Raw genomic sequence first — 13,007 nt, 5'->3', positions numbered from 1 at the left:
TTTAAAAATATTATCTTTAAAATTTTATTTGGGAAAGAAGCTATGTAATTACAACCCTTAAAGATGATCTAGGCTCAATTCTAAAACATGAGCACAGCTGATCAGCTCAATTAATTCAAAAGTAAAAAATCAAACCAGTTAGTGTGGGCAAAATAACCAGGTGAGTAATTGAATTTTTCATGTTTCAACCAGCACTTTTGACAGCAGGTGATAAGGTCATAGTAAGAGGTACATGAATGCCTTAGTATCCTTAGGTGTGTGTATCCTGCCAGTATCCTTAGGTGCATGCACGTACTGTTAGCATCTTCAGGTGCACGTGTATGCCACTTTCTATTAAGTTGCATTCTCCAGAGACCCAAAGAAATGCTCATATGTTTCTAAATAACTAGCTTGTGCCAATGTTTCAAACCTTCTGATTTCATAAGAGCTTACACTTAGGCGAACTTTTAAAAGGAGAAATGTCTCTAGTTGTTTCTGGGATGTATCATCTTTTGTTGGAAATACTAAATTACAGAGCTTTCTGGGAAGAACGCTCTGAAAAGCGTATTTGCTGTTTGTGTAGAAAAGTACATCGTTTCTAGAACAATTTTCAAAAAGATTTTGTTTTGCAAAATTAGTACTTTTATGGAGATATCAAGAGCAATAACAATGAATTGTCACATATTTCTAGACTGATATAGAGACTTCCCTCCTCTCCAAGATCTGAAGCAGAAAGTAAATGAATATAACCTTCTAAAATGTTAGGATTAGTGTTATCTCTTATCAATATTAGACATTTTTCAATATTTAATTTTAATTTAGATTGGTTTTAAAAGCTGAATTTTATAAGCATTTTTAAAAATTGTGTACACATTTTAGTTTTCACCTCTTATTTCTAGTTAAAACTCACTGGAAAAAGTACAGCTGGTGTCATATACCAAAAATAATACTGATCTGTTATTGTTTAAACTTCCAAGTCTTTCTTTGCCTCAATTGTGGATCCACACTGCCTCAATTCAGTTCAACCAACATTTAATAAAATTGCAGTCTACCTCATGACATGATGAGATTTAACATGCTCATAAAATTCTTGCTTGATGATCATGTTTGGCCTGGCCTTAGGTTAACCTCACTACACCTCCTTCACTTACCAAAATTGTTTGTCTTTTCTGGAACAAATTCTTTTCCCTTGTCTCCCTGTAGCAGCCTTTTTACTCCCTCCCCTCTGCAGTTGTCTTGCTCTGAATCCTGCAAGTAAGCCCATTAAAACAGCATAATCCACTAATTGATTTGGTTGCAACAAGGAAATTAAGGCAACATTATCCATGTTACTGGATAGTTTCCCTTCTGTTTTCTCCCTCATAATCTTAGAAAAACTTCACTCCTAAGAACTGTGCAGTTAGCAAGCTCTCAGAATGACCCTGTTTATTCATCAGACTATTTGAAACCATGGCAAAGTTTGGTCCTCCATATTTTATTAAACTCAATTAAGTAATGGGGTCTTTTGTCATCAGTTTCAACTTCGTCTTCCAAGGAAAACCCACTGCACTTTACAGTTCATAAGATGCCAGCCATTCATTTCTTTGTAGTGTTGAAGGTAATTTGATTTATGTCTTGCTCTAGTTAAGATGCCCATGTCTTCAAGCATTTTTGACTCAGAGTTAGAGGCTAAGGTCAAGTTAACAATGGTAATCTGTCTCTCTGTTTGCAAACAATGAATCACCATTTGGATTTTAAGACTATGGTAAGCTTTGACTTGGCAGCTTGGTTCAAAGGTTGTCAGCAAAATGTATGAAAGTGGCCTAAGTCTGGAACCTCTGATCATAGATGTCAAGGATTTTCTAACAAGGCCACCGATATAGTCGTGAATAATTGGTAAGAAGGGGGGTGGTTAAAGAAGCATTAGTCCCATGCCCTATTTAGACTGGATTGATTTGATCTAGACTTAATAATATTAAAAGCTCTTCTAGTCATTCCCAGGGCACAGATGAAAATGCTTTCAAATTATTAAGAAAGAATGTGACTTATTCGGGACAATATGTAAGGAGAGAGTGATAAAATGAAGTAGTTCATTGCAGTCCCTTACTTTGGACCAAGTAACTGCCGTTAGGAAGGGAAAGAGCTTCACAGGGAGTTACAATATTTTATTACTAATTGAATTGAAGTTTGTTTTGGAGAGTTGGCAGTTAAAGTAGCTGAAGTCGAGATGAACAGTTTTTAAAAGTTAGGGCCAGTTTCCTTCAAGCATCTTGTTGTTCTTATTTTTAAGGAATTCAGACAAAGTAGTGACTTTGAAATAAAGAAAACTCTGAGATCTGGTCAGCTTTGAGTTTTTCCTAAATAAACTCAGTGCCTATCACACAGTAAGCATTGAATTAATACTATTTTCAAATTGAGTGAATGAATCCTTAGTGGATGTTTATGAGTGAATATTTATATCTGTCTTTAAAATATCGGTGTTAAGAAAAAGCATTTGTTTTCACAAGCCGTGACCTAAAAGCAATGATTTTACGATTTGAACTGAGAAGAATCTACTTATTCTACTACAGTTATTTGATTTTATTGCATCGTGCAAAGTAACATTAACTACTTCTCGTGTTTCTGTTTTCGATGCTTTATTTTTCTATAGTGATAAAGGGGGAATAATATTCAGGATGGCCAAATAGACATCTGTTTGTTGGGTCAGGGTTTAAGCTGATCACTAATACACAAGTATCATTAATATATTTGGATATCATTTTTGGACTTTCATTGATCTTAATGTTGATATAAAGAAAATTTTCATTAAGGATTCATTTTACATGGATACCCAAAATTAACACTCTAGGATAATAGTCAAAAAGCAATTGCCTGTCTTCTGGTAGCAAATCTGAAAAAAGGAAGTAATTACTGTTAATTGTGCTGCTCCTGGATTCTATAAATTTTATCTTGTATATGCATTTAAGGGAGTATTAACTCCCTTCTGTTCGAGTATTAACTTGAACAGAAGCATAAACACTAGAGTATTTGGATTCCAGGGTTTCTTGCCTACTATGTAAGCACCCCCTCTACCTGGTCCTGCTCTCTTTGCCTAATCACCATATCGCTCATCAACCAATCTGTGAATTCTAAGTGAATAATACTGGCAGCTTTCATTACCAATCCAAGGGAGAATTCTTGCATCAAGTACGATTGGTGCACTGCACTAACTCTGCGAATTAGATATGGGTGTCCTTTCTGTACACCACTCCTATCCTTTACATTCTATGGATGTTGAGGAAAGCAGTGATTGGTGACATAGCATCTCAAACTTAATATCTAATTGTTTCATAGAAGAACAGAAAATTGTAGGATCTAATCTTAGTTATCAGTTACTATGGTTTTGGATATAGCATAGCCAACTTATTATACACTCATATTGAGGTAGAATATACCAGATTTCCATCATTAGAGATGTTTTACTCATCATTTTCATAATAAACATTATTTGAAATTTAAAACTAAATAGAGTTATGGAAATGACAACATCCAATAGGGCCATCAGAGAGGAGGTGACTTTCCCAGGGTAACACAGGTAAGAATCAATAACTCCCAATACTCCCAAGAGATCAGTCCAGACCTCTTCTCACTGTACTATCCTGATTCTGTGAAGTAAGGTGAGGACATGGATCATAGGCCCTTCTGTAAGGTCCATAAACCAAAAGGGTATCATATTCCCCTGACAGTGTAGTAACTCCTGGGAAGAAGTATAATGTGATGTTTAAGAAAATGATATTGAGGCATGAATGCTAACTCTGGTTGTGCAAGCTTTGGGCAAATGACTTCACATTAGTTTCCTTAGTTTCTTCTGTAAAATTAAAGTAATAATAGTTGTTACCTCATGGGATTGTTTGGTTATCAAGTGAGATAATACAGATAAAGGGCTTATAACAGGTCTGGCACATGGTAGGTCCTTAGAAAATGTCAGCTCTTAAATCATGATCCTTCCCTCAGGTCTCCAAGGCATTCATTTCTTGTACCTGCTATTGGGTCATTCTTACCTTCTCTTATTTCTGAAACCTTCTTTTTCTCCCCCCACCTTGAGTTCCTGCATTCTGAACAGCTGCTGGAGGTTAGAGTTTCCTCACCACAATTTTAACCCTGCTACTTATTTTCACCTTTTAGTAACTGAACAAAACACAAGAGAAGATTGAAAAACAGGCATGACTAAATTAACCCTAGTTTTCATAATGGATATATACTATAATCTATCAGCATTAAATTGTAATGTTAAAGTTCTAGAATTTTGTATTGTTTGGCTTTTATCTGGATCACTGATGAAGAGGAAATGTTGTTGCTAGGTATTTATTAGTGCTGTCCACTCATCTGCAGGACGGCAACCATCAAGTCCCACAAAAGGGGCAGCAGCCGTCATCAATGCCCTAGTGGGATATATCAGGGGTCCATTGCAAGATGCAACATCATCACTTTGACTTCAACAACACTCTGAATGTGTCCTTAGGGATTGTGCTGTATATGAGCATATACTCAGACAGCAAGCCTAAATGAAATGAACCAGGTGCAACTTGCTTTCAGGACCTATTCCAGCCCCATTGTCTTAGGATTATTTCTCTTTTCTGATCCACATGCTCATGCTGCTCTCTATTCCTGAGCCCCTAGAGTGTCTACATTCTGTAGCTCTTACAATGCCACTGCCCTGTCAGCCTGCCCTCTCCAGCCAGTGCTCTGATTGCCAAGGTAAGCTGAAAAGACCTGTTATTGAAAACATAAGAATGGCTGCATGCTGATTCTGAATTGCTTATTCGCTGTGGCCTTCTGAAGTTGATGTCTTAATATTTTTTAACCGATTTGTAACTGGAATGTGAACATCGTAGGCCATTTTGGAAGAGAGATGCCCTATGGCAGAAACAAGCAAACAATGAAAGAAATATTTAGGAACAGATAGAGCCTTCCCTCTGGTCTTTTATACAGTCTGTCATCCAGTACTATCCGTTCCACCTAAAAAAAAAAAAATCTCTTTATGCAACTCCTCATCTCCATCTCTTTCCAGATCTCCAGTTCAGGTTCATGTTGTCTCTCACCAGGATGCCTGCAATTGCTCCCAACTGGGCTCACATCCTCCAATCCAATATGCACACTGTCATTAGTCTGATCATGACGTGTCCGTGGCTCCCTAGGAACACCGGATTAAGGCTTCAGTGTGATACTAAAAACGCTTCACTTTTAAGGGCCAGCACAACTCTTCAATATCATACCCGTTCCTAAACCACGTCCTCAAGCCATGAAGCAAATGTATCTATCACTTTCAATAAAAGGCTTTACTCATTCATTCTCTACTCACTCTTCTAGGCCTAGTTCTAATGCCACCTCTCTGAGGACACCCTGATTCCCTTGTGATAGGGTTAACTACTATTTTTTTAAGATGCTTTAGCCCTTTTTACATGTCTTTATTAGTAGCACTTGTCAGATTGTTCTGTGTCAATTTTTTTTCACGTCTTCTTGAAACATTTTGTTGGGTTCTTGAAAATAGATACCAGTCTCATTCAATTTTATATCCTCAATGCCAAGCACAGGACCCAATGAATAATGGTAAATGTTGAATAATTGTTTACAAAGCAAATGAATGTAAGAACAGACCATCTAGGGAGCCAGTGTTCTGTTTTTGTGTAGGATCAGCCTTTCACACAATTATGTACATTGGACTAGAGAACCTTTCCTTCCTTCCTTTTTTCTTTCCTTCATCAAACATTCCTTATTTCAATCAAACTTGTGTTCTAGATTCTATTTGAGATGTGAGGCACATTAAAAGTAATAAAACTTTGCCTCTAGAGGCACTCTCAACTTTAATGTGAAGGAAAAATAGTAAAGTAATAATGTAATTTGGGTACCAATAGCTTAATAGGAACCCCTTTCGTGTTTACATTTGGACAGTGGGGATATCCACTGCTCTCTAAAGGCCAGGATTTGAGATGAACCTTGAGTGCAAATAATCGCCTCCATCTTGTGCCCTGACACTAGCATGAGCAAAAGCTATTGGTAGAACCTCCTCAAAGAATCTCAATGGCTCCTGGAGAATGATATTTGATGTAGAGAATGAAAAGGGCATTGACCTGAGGGTCAGGACTCCTGGGTTCTAGTTTAATTGCTGCTACTCATTAGCTATGAGCTTGGGCAAATGATTCAATCTATTGGACATCTTATCTGTAAATTGAGGGTGTTGGTCTACCCTCTAGATCAATGGTTCTCAACTAGGAGTTCATCATAGGATTTTTAAAATATGTATATATATTTAGTTCTCACCAAAGATTCACTGAATTAGAATCAAATCTCCCAAGATGAGGCCAGGCCATGTATTTTTAGCAAAAAACATACTGGTGATTCTGAGAGTCTGTGACCTGAACTATATCTGCTCTCGATGATATCTTGATATCTGAGGTCTCTGGGCCTCTGTCTGGCAGGCCCCACCCTGGGTGAGACATGGAGACTCTAGGCCACTCCAGTCTTTCTCCTTTAATAGGCTGTGAGAACCAGGAACATTGTTTCAAGAAACAATCAGATCAGTAGCTGACATCATAGGTCTTCCTGAAAGAGAGGAAAGAGATGCAGAACAGAGATAAGACAAAAAAAATCCCCAAATGCTTGTGGGATTCTGGTAATCACAGCCAGCACCCAGACTATCCACAGCTTCTTGAACTTTAAGATGGACCCAGTCATTCTGATGCCCTGACTCCCATATATTTATTCTCTGACCGAAGCACAAAGATCCGGGTGAGCTAATGCATCAACCCATGAAAAATGAACAATTAAAACAATGAAGTTGTCAGTTCTTTTACCAGATTGCAAATAAATAACCTGCCTGTCAGGCAGGCCGCTCTGCTGGACCATTAGTTTAATACAAAGACATTCTGAGGAACGAGTGGATGACAGCTGATCTATCACCAGCCTTTGATAAAGATCTGAGCAAAATAGGCTGTCGTAAACCACCAAAGGGCAATCCCAATTTGTGAGAAGCAAAGTATTAGATGAAATTTGAATACAGCTCTCTGCCCATCTTGAAAGCTATAGGCATTTTTTAGAAAAACTGGTGAGATGATGGGTACTTGTTTTGACAATCTAAAACACTTTTCTGCTTACGATTATTTAGCTTGTCAGGGGCACCGTGCTGGTGTAGATGGCCTTGGAGTTTGTAACTGTCACAGTGGAAAGACCGTGATCTTGGGACTGCACAATGTATCGTCTTGCCAGGCTGGGCAGCGTCTTCCCACGAGAAGTTACTCTATGCTGTGTCAAATGCTAAGACAGTCACAGATCTCCAAACAAAAAGTCAATTCAATGCACTATCTTACATGTATGCTTTGAATCCTATATGCCATCTCCTAAAATGTTTGCCAACCAGATATATTGCTCACAAAAAATAATTAGCTAAGAAGTAGCTAAGAAAATTAAATAAAGACCAATTCATTAAATTCTCTAGTTGATATCTCATTTATCTTTAAATTTTAGTGGGAAAAGTAAAGATATGAATCACCTTCCAGAGGTCATCTTAAAGAAGATAATTTTTATTTCTTAGAAGCAAAAAGTACTGTTAGAAAATTTACTCTATAGTAAAACTAAGTGAGGGGCAGTGTTTATGAGTTTGTCAAGGTTAACCAACTTGTTTCTCTAGTTGACTTCGTCTCAACTTGAATCTTAGCAAAGCTGACTCCTCAATTTTTAATAAAAATCAGTCAAATGCCCAGGAAGTCAACGAATCAAAAATATAATTTTTCCCCTTCCAAGATATTTTGGATATTTGTCTATATTCAGGTTATATCTTCATGGTCCAAGTGATATAAATTCTACCTAAATCAAAAATAGTCACTGTTGATTCATTCTTATTTTTGAGTATATTCACTGGTTAGTTCAAAGAGTAAAATGTAGCTTTAATATGGAGAAACAGCTGGAATCAACACAGGAGCCACCCATAGACGTTTTGTGGTCATTTGATTACCCAGAATGATTTCAGCTGGGGAAAGGCATCAGCTATATTACTTCAAACTGGTTTGACCAGTTCTTCCATGGCTTGGATGGCTAATTAGTAAACAAGTTGAACAAGAACTTTTCAATATAAAACTTTCCAGGCTGATTTTCCTACCTAGTAAGTTAAACCACAACTTTGCCTGTTGTCCAGCTGTGTAACCTCTTCAATGTTATATAATATTAATGTCCCTCTCACTTCCCAAGAATAATCTCTGAGAGAGTGATAAAAAGCTCAGAGCTCACCCTGAGCTCATCCGTGATTTTGTTCCTGGTTTTGCCACTTATTAGCCATGTCCTTTAGGCAAGTGGTTTAATGTCTGTTTATCTTATTGTGTGCACAATAACATCTGCTTAAAGGAGACCTTATATGTAAAAGCAAACACTGTTCTATAGACAGGGGGTGTCCCTAAAGAATAATGTTGTTACGTAGAGCTTTAAGAAGAGCAAGCAGTTTATGATCTAGAAACTTCCATTGTGATCTGCAGTTAGTCCATTTCTCTGAGTTTTAGCCGTTGCGAAGTCTCTTCTTCCTGAGTCTCCCTGGAGTTGTGTCTGGGTACCCAAGCTGCTTGCCAGGTTCTTGCTGGGTACTGTGGGAGATCAAGATTTGGCCACACTGAAATCTATCTCTTTACCTTAGTTGTTTTCTCTAGGGACATTTGACCTCCCCCACTAACTGCCTAAAGAATTTGACATGGTGGCTCCTTCCTGAAACAGATCTATCATGATGGCTGTAAAGATAATGTAGGATAGAGGTTACAATAGAAAAGGCACCAACAAGCCCATCTTATCAGAAGTTCTGTCTCTCTGGCCACATTCTCTAGATGGCCCTGCAAGGAGTTGCCAGACAATCATTTACATTTATAAGGGAAATCTCTATTTGTAAAGGTATCTCCCTCTCTGTTTTGGGAAGAGGGGAGGATGGCCTCATTTTTAGAGGCTTATCAATGTGGAAGGTGAGGCCTTAAATCTGCATAATAACCTTACTCTTGTTTATTGTGCTTTAGTGGTAATCTCCTGTAACTGGCTCCCCCCACCCCCAACATCCTCCTTTGTCGTTGGCTGAACATGGTATTTAAGACGAGAATTTCTGCTATTGTGTTGAGAAACGCAGTGTCCCTGCTTTCTCCCATGTATACATGTTATTAAACTTGGTATTATTTTCTCCTGCTAACCTGTCATGTTAATTATTTGGCCAGCCATAAAAACCTTAAAGAAAAGGGCAGAGGGAGATTCTCCCTCTTCCCCCGACAGTACTGAACTTCTCCTAAGAATCTCAAGTCGTTTTCAATGTGACGTTGTATTAAAACCTGTCCTTTGGATCCATTTACTAAAAAAAATTATCTTTTAGAATAATTGGTGATAGTTTTTCCATATAATTTTTATATCATATAGTTTTTAAAATGTGATATTTGTATTTATTTCTATCAAGAGTTGTGTATCAGGCTATTGTTAAGAACATAACCCTATATGATAACCTGGGTCTAAGGGATAAATTAGAAGTTCCTTGAAACATTTGGAAATACAGAAACTGTGGAGGGCTGAATAATGGACTGAAGGGGAGCAAAATTTGCCACCCCAAAATGTGTCATCTTGGCATGAGGATTATTTTAGGCTGATTATTGTTAAGAAACAGAAGGCTCAAGGAGTTTCTTTTTACCTCTCCCTTAACTACCTAAAAGAATTTAGATAGAGGACAAGAAGTTATCCCTAGAGACAACTACAAAGAATATGAGCTAGATGTGGTCAACTGGGGGAACTTAGCAAGCCCTCCTTGTTCAAAGTCCTCTCTGTGTCCCTTTGTCTCTGCGTGATATGGCAATCATTTGTTTACCAAACATTTGCTTTTCCCATCTTCTTGTGAATTGTCTTCCTCCCCTTTGAAGTTCCAGACCCTTACCCCCTTCTCCCTAGCTCAAGATGGCATATAGACCTTATTGCCTGACCCTTTGGGAGCCTCATGTATTTGTGGGGCTCCCATACGTACGTAATTAAATTTGTTTATCTCCTGTTAATCTGTCTTATGTCAATTTAATTATTAGACCAGCCACAAGTACTTAGTAGGGTAGAGGAAAATTTTTCCTTCCCTACAGGACCCTCAAAGATGTCCATGTCCTTATTCCTGGAATCTGTGACTGTTATCTTACATGGCATAAGGGACTTTGCAGAAATGATCAAGTTAAGGATTTTGAGATGGGGAGATTTTCCTGGATTACCTGGATGAGCCTAATATCATCACAAAGGTTCTTTTCAGAGAGAGACAGGAGGTCACAGAAGAGAGAAGAAACTAAGCTGCTGGCTTTGAAGATTGAGGAAAGGGCCACAAGCCAAGGAATGTAGGTGGCTTCTAGAAGCTGGAAAAGGCGAGGAAATAGATCCTCCCCTCAAGTCTCCAGAAGAAACACAGCCCTGCCAACACCTTAATTTTAGACTTCTGGCCTCCAGAATTATGAAATAATACATTTGTATTGTTTTAAGCCACTAAGTTTGTGACAATTTGTTGTAGCAGCCATGGGAAACTAATATAGAAACATTTATAATAATGTAAGCCTGATCATTGTCTACCATACATGCATACCATTGCCAACATACTATTTAGGAATCATATCAGTAACTCATATGTACCCCGGTCTTTCCCTCTGGGAATTTTTTCTCCTCCTACTCTTTTTCCTTCCCCTTCCCCTTCCCCTTCCCACTACATATACTCTCTCTAGTGTTTCAGATCTTAGTTAAATAGTGATCTCCTCAAATAGAACATTTGGAACTAAACACCCCCCATCCTTCGCCTGCCAGTCTAAATCAGGGTCCCTGATGTTATTCTCTTTCATAGCACCCTGAACCCTTATAACATGTTTAAATTAGATATTTATTTGAATAATTATTTTATTGTGTTTATCTCCCCATTATTGCAAGCTTGATGGGTGCAAGAATCATGTTTGATTTTGCTAACTTTTGTAAGCTTGACACATCCAGGTATGTGGATACCAGGTATGCCTTCCAGGTATCCAGGAAATATTTCTGGGCTGAATGAGAACATTCTAGAATTATGCATGTCTTGTAAAATGGGTTGAAATAATGCCCCATAATGCAGTCCATCTGCAAGCAAGAGACAATAAACTAACATACCCCCTTCTCTTTCAGACATGAGGCAGGCTTTGCATTAACTTTGGTTTCCTCTGAAGTCTTAGTAAAAGTCATCATTATTTAGCCAGGTGTCAATTGATGGATACTTTTCATGATGCATATGTAATATAAGAAATACTAGAGTATTTCTCAAAAATTCTTTTTGGATAACATTCAGAATGTTTTTCATTGACTTTATTTCCATTTTAATTTTAGTGCTTTGAAATATAAATTGTAAATTCCTTCAATGATGTTTAAACATCCATTTGAGAACTGACTTTCGAGCTTTAAGAGGTCAATTTTTCATAAGTAGATTATTCATATCTTCTGCAATTTTGATTCCTCTCGAGTTCAAGAATCAAAGCTAAGGATGTGCCTGAGTTCTTCTTGGGATGGAGAAATGATTAACATTTGTGAATGGTTTTATAAAGCCTCAAAAAATTGAACAAATAATGAGAATATGGATAAATTTTATTTATATGTCTTTCAGAAATTTCATGTCAGGTGATTTCAATGATTTTTGTTTTTCTTTTTTAGAAATAATTTTTCTTGATAGCAGCTACATGTAAAGATGGTCTTTAAATAATAGATAATTTTTCGCATAATTATTCTGAATGTTTTTGTGGTGTTTGCCCATATACAGCACCTTTGTTGAACACTTGATTCTGATTTTAAATATAAGTGTTTCAATGGAAAGGAAACAAATTTTATTGAGGCAATTTGAGATTCCCATATGTTACTATGTCCACTAGGTTACTCCTCACAACAATCTGTGAGACAGATTTTATTAATCCCATTATACAGAAAAGGAAATTGAGGGTCTTAGAGCTTAAATAACTTGTTTAAAGATGGAAACAAAGTCAATGACAGTGCTGGGCCTACCTGACCCAAAGTTCACACCTTTTCCTCTAGACCACACAACCTTCAGTGGATGCTTACAGACAAACAGGATATTCATGATGGCTCTCTCTCAAAGCAGACCAGTCCAAATGTCCCTTCCCTCAAAGCCCTATGCCAGTGGGCCCCATACCTCAAGATGAGGAATGGCTAAATAGATTGGAATACTGGAACTTATTACACAAACCATGTTGTGTTCAGCACAGCCAATTTGACTTCTCAATATTACTAATCTCCACAGAGCACAGGGTTTGGTGGCCATGTTTGCTGCGGGAAGACTAAGCTTTATGTTCATGTAAACTCATGGCAAAAACAAGCCTTCCCAGTGATGGAAAGAATTTGTAATAACTGCAGCTTTTGGTTTCTAAAGGCATCAGAAGCCTCTAATGAAATATATTTTGATGTTTCTGATTGTTTGTCAGCCTTTAATATTAGAAATCTCCCATTAGAGAGCTCTTTTCATCACATTACAGTGGAATATAGATGATGCCCTCATGTGTTCACTGACATGAGGTAAAGGAAGTAAGACTATCACACATATCCACTCCCAGTCCCCTCTGAAATACCATGACCAGTTCTTCTTGCTTAGCCACTTGTTAATAAACAAAGTTAATAAACTTTTCAGGCAGGAAAGCGAGATGTGCTTTTCTTCATACCTGGCAAGTTTGGGATAAATGCGTTATTGATCTATATTTGAACCATCAGTGATTCTTAGGTAAAAGAATGTGTAGACCAATAGCCGACTACCTAGATAATTGTTCAGATGCTGAGTCAGATTCCACCAAATGCTCTCTTATTTGTACATGTCCCAGTCAACAAAAGGAGAAAAAACTGTTTTTTTAAGCACCCTGTGTTTCATCAGTCTTCATTTTTAATACTCAGCAAGCAACCAGTGGCCCTTAAAGTTAGCATTTCTACCATTGCTGTCATTTTTAGTTAAATAAAACTAGAAGATGAAATATTCTTAAAGATAGTGGATAGCTAAGAACACAAGTGACACCACAGGCACA

At 37.5% G+C, this 13,007-nt stretch overlaps 1 protein-coding gene across 1 annotated transcript in view; it reads left to right on the top strand.

Annotated features, from left to right (window-relative positions):
- LOC101390896 (uncharacterized) overlaps window positions 1-13,007 on the top strand; it is a 584,743-nt gene that overhangs the window by 544,444 nt on the left and 27,292 nt on the right.

This window comes from Ceratotherium simum, chromosome 15, assembly GCF_057802395.1.
Source record: "Ceratotherium simum simum isolate JZ-2026a chromosome 15, ASM5780239v1, whole genome shotgun sequence".
NCBI lineage: Eukaryota > Metazoa > Chordata > Mammalia > Perissodactyla > Rhinocerotidae > Ceratotherium > Ceratotherium simum.
Note: the sequence above shows the minus strand (reverse complement) of the source record. Positions and strands in the feature narration are given on the sequence as shown.